The sequence below is a fragment of the Rhincodon typus genome, chromosome 18, assembly GCF_021869965.1.
Source record: "Rhincodon typus isolate 14 chromosome 18, sRhiTyp1.1, whole genome shotgun sequence".
Lineage (NCBI taxonomy): Eukaryota > Metazoa > Chordata > Chondrichthyes > Orectolobiformes > Rhincodontidae > Rhincodon > Rhincodon typus.
The window spans coordinates 6,055,953-6,062,283 of NC_063349.1; the positions used below are offsets into that span (position 1 = coordinate 6,055,953).

Sequence of the window (6,331 nt, forward strand, 5' to 3'; positions counted from 1 at the left end):
ACAGCATCCGCAGTTCTTTTGGTTTTTCTTTTGTAAATTGTTCTGTGTTGCCTTGTGCTGCCACCTATTTTGCAATTGGCCACTAGGGAACAGGTAAGTGCCTAAGTGTTTAAGAATTGTAAATATGGTCAATCTTTTTTCTGTATACTCTAAGGATCTGAGTATTGCCAATCTATTGAGTGACAGGTCTGACGCATGATGTCCTCTGGCTCAACTAACCATGCAATTAATGAGCTGAAATCTCCAAGCATTAACTTAACTATGTTTTAGATATTTTTAATCAAGCTATTCAGACATGTAACACGTATTGGGAAAGTGTGACTTGAACCTGGGTTTTCTGGTAGGGACTGTGCCAGAAGGGCCAGAAACACTAATATAATCTTCTCTAAATCGCCTAGCTCTCAACTCCTTTTCATTTTGATGAGATCCAGTCAGAAGCAGCAAGTCCTCCTTAGCCAGAAGGGCTCTATATTTTCCTCCTAGTCTAATGACTGCCATTCCATTCTTTATAATGAGAATTGCATTTACACGGCAGCTTTAAACTGGTAAAGTATCCCAAAACACTTCACTGGGAAGTAGTTGGATGGAATAATTTACACCAAGCTAAAGAAGTAGACAGAAATACATGAGACTAAACATTTGGTTAGAGCAATGAGGAGCAGATTAGGTTGGAATACCAAAGCTTAAACCATAGAATCCTTACAGTGTAGAAGCAAGCCATTGGCTGATCAAGTCCTCACTGACCTTCTGAAGAACATCCCACCATCCTGTAACCCTGCATTTCCCATGGCTAATCCACCTAACCAGCCCATCCCTGGACAATTTAGCATGGTCAGTCCACCTAACCTGCACATCTTTGGACTGTGGCAGGAAACCGACGCAGACACAGAAATGATGTGCAGACTCCACACAGACAGGCACCCGAGAGTGGAATCGAACCTGGGTCCCTGGTGCTCTGAGGTAGCAGTGCTAGCCACTGTGCCGCCTCCTTAAACCACATGAGGACATGGCCACTAGTTGGGGAGGGAAATTAATGAAGGCTGAGAAGGGGACAGCACTGGCTCGCAGGCAATAAAAGATGCCCTTTATGGGAAAATAATTCTTTGCAGCAATAATCTTTGCTGAGCCTTTCATATCACCTATCCCCAACTCCAAATCCAGGCACACCCTCAGCGTCCTGGAAAAAGACAAGCTTTTTGAAAAATGCCATAAGGAATTGAGCAGTGTGTAGAAAGGGTTATAACTCACTCAGAGATGGTAAGAACTGCCGATGCTGGAGTCAGAGATAACACAGTGCGGAGCTGGATGAACACAGCAGGCCAGGCAGCATCAGAGGAGCAGGAAAGCTGATGTTTTGAGTCAGGACCCTTCTTCTTCTGAGACCCGAAACATCAACTTTCCTGCTCCTTTGATGCTGCCTCGCCTGCTGTGTTCCTCCAGCTCCACACTGTGCTAGAAGGGGTTGTCTGTTTGGAATGAAGTAGCCAAAAGCACAACAGGCCCAGCAAAAAGAAACAGTTTCATTGATTGATAATGACCAAGTTGGAAGAGTTACTGCCTTCCTACACCTAGTCTCACACCAAAGGTCACAACATGGAAAATGAATAAAATTAATCTTATATGGCCAATTGAGTGCTTCATCTATATTAGACATAAAATAAAAAGACCCATCAACCTAAACATAAATTTATTAATTTATTATGGGTGAAACTTATTCAATGGTGATACAAAACTGGTTAACACTTAATTCCGAGTATGAAAATATGAATGTTTACTCTTCCCAAATGACTCAAAAATACGTACACAGGGTGAAGGTAAAAAAATACGTATTTCTCTCAGCAGAGATTAACTTGGGAAAATAAAAATTTGTCTCTTAGTTCTTGCAGACAAATATAAAAGAATAAGGTATTTAAGATAGTTAAGAACACAAAGACAGCTAAGGCAGCTTGGTCAGGAAACAGTACCCAGAATTCTTCAAGAGAACAGTCAGGGTTCAGACTGCCTCAGGAATCGGGGTACCACACTGATATCAGGAGAGCTGGGCTGGGAAGCTCTTTACCTTCCCCATATGGGCATCAAGTGAATAATCCAGACAACCTCCAAAGCAGAAACAGCAACAAGACAGTCATTTCTCTGGTCTGCAGTAATCCACCATTAAGATATGTGACTTTTAAGAAGTGGCTTGTCAAAAAAGTTGTTCCACTGTCCTTTCATTGACTTCTTTAAAAGTAAAATCATACAGAAGTGCACAAAAATATTAACCATGACACCACCGCCACGCTACCATTTGAATTGATGTCTTGAGCACCTCACACTGGCTTAGGAAGCCTCTATGACGTGGCTATAGGTGGTACCTGCTATAGGCTACACTGGACTTTCAAAGTGCAGGTGAAGCAGTCTACTGCGTTCGCTGCTCACATTGTGGTCTCCTCTACACTGGGGAAACAAAGCATACACTGGGTGACCGCTTCACAGAACATCTACATTCTGCTCGCAAAAAAGATCCTGATCTACCCATTGCCTGCCACTTTAACACATCACCCTGTTCTGTGGCCAACATCCCTCTCTCTGGCTTGCTGCAGCGTTCCAGTGAAGCTCAAAGCAAGCTGGAAGAACAACGCCTCAGTTTCCCCTTGGGGACCCTGCAGCCCTCCAGACTCAAAATCGAGTTCAATAATTTTAGGGCCTAAACTCTCCCATGTCCCAGCCCCCTACCCCACACACCAGACCTTGTTACCACATAGCCTGCCATTACACGCCCCTTGTTGTTGGTCACTAATAGCCATCATTAACAGCTATTCTCCCTCCCAGCCTGGTTGTTATCAACTCCTTTGTCTAACCAACTGCTCTTCCCTCTCTTTGGGCTCTATCATTTACCCCACCACACCTCCCTATTTTCTGCATATAAACCGACATTTTCCCCAGCCACCATCAGTTCTGAGGAAGGGTCACCGGACCCGAAACATTAACTCTGATTTTGTCTTCACAGATGCTGCCAGACCTGCTGAGCTTTTCCAGCAACTTCTGTTTTTGTGCTCGTCTTTCAAATACTCATTTCTCCACCCTCAGCACCAGGTATTCCACAGGCTTAACCCTGGCTAACTCGGTACAAACTGGCACAGTACAGAACAGGATGGTACAGAATCGACTGGTTCAGACTGACCCAGTATGGAATGAGACACTCCGGACTGGTACGCTGCAATCTCTGAGCAGGTGAGTGAACAGACTTAGCTGCAAACCATCAGCTTCAACAGTTTGTTGGGTGGGTTGGAGGCAGAAGAGGTTGAGGACACAACAAGCAAAATATCTTTCTCTTATCATCTCAGGACTTAATCCTTTGCTCCCATTCTCTATCCTCTGCATCTTTCCTTTGGCCCAATTTTCTACCCAGCTTGTGAGTCGGGTTTATAAAAATTCTTTCTTAGTTTGATTTTTTGTTTCAGAGGTTGTGTGTTACCTTTCAGATTCAGCGATACATCTAGTTTGGTAGAGTCAATAAGGTGAGTGCATTTTACGCAGCTCCACTTGGTAATTGTCTTGCCAATGGCTCGCGTCCTGTTGGCATGATTTCTCTCATGAGCTATTATGAATCTCAAGAGGGATGTTTTCTGTTCAGTTTTATAATGGCTATTGTCACAATGTAGTCCCCTGGTCCTGGGCCACATGGACAGCTCTGTTCTATCTTGTACCTGACCACAATTTTGAACATGACCTGTCTGGAATTCTTCCTGCAAACATGTGTAGTTTTCCAGACAATTGGAAACCTCAAAACTGTGATATTGTTAGATGAAGGCATTAAGGAACAGGAAGCTAAATTCAGTAAAATGGAATCGAGTTACGGGTCAGCCACGACCAAATACAATCTTAAAGGTAAACTCAAGTCACTAAATAGCTTACTCCTGCTCCCATGGCAACAATCTCATTCAGCATTCAATTAGGACAACTAGTACCCACCAATTGTGGCAGGGTGATAGCTAAGTGTACTTTCAACGTTCTTTTTCTTCATCTCTGTTTTAAATGTATGAGTTCCATTTATTCAGCTACATTAAAAGAAGCTCTGTATCCCAGGGTAGTGAACCAACAATGTTATCCAACAAAATTAGATGACATAGCATCTCAGGACTAACGAGGACGGGAGTTATTGGTCAAAAGGTTGGGTTGGTGGAAGAACATTGGATAGTGACATTGATTGAAACACTCATAGTATGTACCTGACCACAGCTGATTGATGGCTGAAGATGTAGGCACTAAACATGATCACTTCTTCAGAGCGCAGTGCCTACCTTTAGCCCAAGCCCTTATGGAACGTATTTCTAACATGGCTTTCACTGGCATTTCAGGAACAGATCCTCAACAGGTTTTCTCCAGTCAGCCAACAGGTACGTGATTTGAAATGGATGCTGTTTCACTTGTCAGATTGGTACCATCTCACAAACCAACCTCAACAGCCTTAGATCTCTATGTCCTGTTGGGATCAGTCTCATTCTTTAACATGTCCTGCATACGCACAGAGAATCCTCTCTTGTGAAAAAGAGCAGCGGTAGCCATGTGCTCTTATTCCCCACCTCTATAGTAGAGAGCACCTTCTCTGTGGCCCTGTGCTGTCACACTGTGAGTGACTCCGGCTGTGTTGCCATCATAGGACTGAAAGCAATCCACCAGCTTCAGCCTGAATATACAAGAGTTAGTTACCCAAGTGAGCTCCCAATCTGGTGCCATTATACAAAGCAGACGTTAAGATAGCAGTCGGAGTGGAATTTTTGAGCTGGCAGGGATATAGAGGAGGCAGGATCCTGTAGACCACTGACTGATGGAATGTACTAACATTAAGAGAGCATCATGGTTGTTTGAAGGACCTGACCTCTGACAGCACCATGTTGTGACTGGATACACACGACTTCATGTCTGTGTCTTTAGAAAATTCAAAGTGTTAACGGGTCAGTTTTCAGAGGAAGACGATATAGAGTTGCACAGCATCAAAACAGACCCTTTGGTCCAACTCATCCGTGCCAACCAGATATCCTAGATAGTTCTAGTCCCATTTGCCAGCATTTGACCTGTATCCCTCCAAACCCATCATATCCATGTACGCCTTCAAGTGCCTTTTAAATGTAGTAATTGTACCAGCCTCCACCACTTCCTCTGGCAGCTCATTCCATACACGCACAACCCTCTGCGTGAATACATTGCTCGTCAGGTCCCTTTTAAATCTTTTCCCCTTCTCACCTTAAACCTATGCCCTCTAGTTTTGGAGTCCCATATCCACAGGAAAAGCCTTTGACTGTTCACCCTATCCACGCCTTTCATGGTTTTACAAACCTCTATAAGGTCACCCCTCAGCCAGGAGATCTTTGGGATGGTGAAACTTGGAAGTAACAAAGGCACAGATGTGAGAGTTTCAGCAGCAAATGAGCGGAGGCAGGATTGGAGAAGGGAGGTGTTAGGGAGGTGGAAATAGGTTGCCTTGATAAACAGAATATGGTGTTGGAAGGTCAATTAATGCTCAAACAGAATGCAAAGATTGTCAGGACTAACCTCGGGAAGGAGAGTGTGAGTGTGAGATAGGACTGGGTGTTGTCGGGTACATGTGGAAGCTCACAGACTGATCTCACAAAGTTAGAACTTAACATTCGCAGCACCTTCTGTGAAGATCAATGTCCAGCCATTGTTTTTTTGTTTGCAAAACTATTTTTGCAATTATTTTCCAATTGTATACCTCCTTCCAATCCACCTCCTGCACTGGTACAATCAGTTGTCACCAACTTATCTATTCATAGTTCTGAACACCTATCCCCAGCTACCCCTTAACTTCAAGTGAGAGGTGAATTATTTATAAATTGTGGATATTAAAGATTTGAACAGCGATATTGTTATCAATGTTCCCATGAGCTTCCCCTGCTGGTATCAAGATATGTTACAATTACTCTTAGTCACTCTTTGGCAAGAGGAAACCACAACAGACCACACAATTCCTTTTCTGATTATTGATGGGATGTGGATATCACTATCCAGTGAGCAGATATTGCCCATCCCCCTGGCTGCCTTGAGAAGGTGAGCTGCCTTCTTGAACTGTTGCAGTTTATGTGCTGTAGGTAGACCCACAATGATGTTAGGGAGTGAAATCCAGGATATTGATGCAGTGACACTGAAGAAACAGTGATAAATTTCCAAGTCAGGGCGGTGAATGGCTTGGAGGGGAATTTGCGGGTGGTGGCATTCCCATTGTATCTGCTGCCCTTGTCCTTCTAGATGGAAGTGGTTGTGCATTTGCAAGGTGCTGGCCAAGGAGTCTTGGTGAATTTCTGCAGTGCACCTTGTAGACAGGAGTCTT

General features: G+C 43.8%; 1 long non-coding RNA gene across 1 annotated transcript; it reads left to right on the top strand.

Moving 5' to 3' along the window:
* Positions 1-3,072: 3,072 nt before the first annotated feature.
* On the top strand, positions 3,073-4,377 carry LOC109925580. Its single transcript, XR_002260069.2, has 3 exons — positions 3,073-3,213; positions 3,465-3,500; positions 4,341-4,377. It is a non-coding gene; the product is annotated as an uncharacterized LOC109925580 (long non-coding RNA).
* The last annotated feature ends 1,954 nt before the right edge of the window (positions 4,378-6,331 follow it).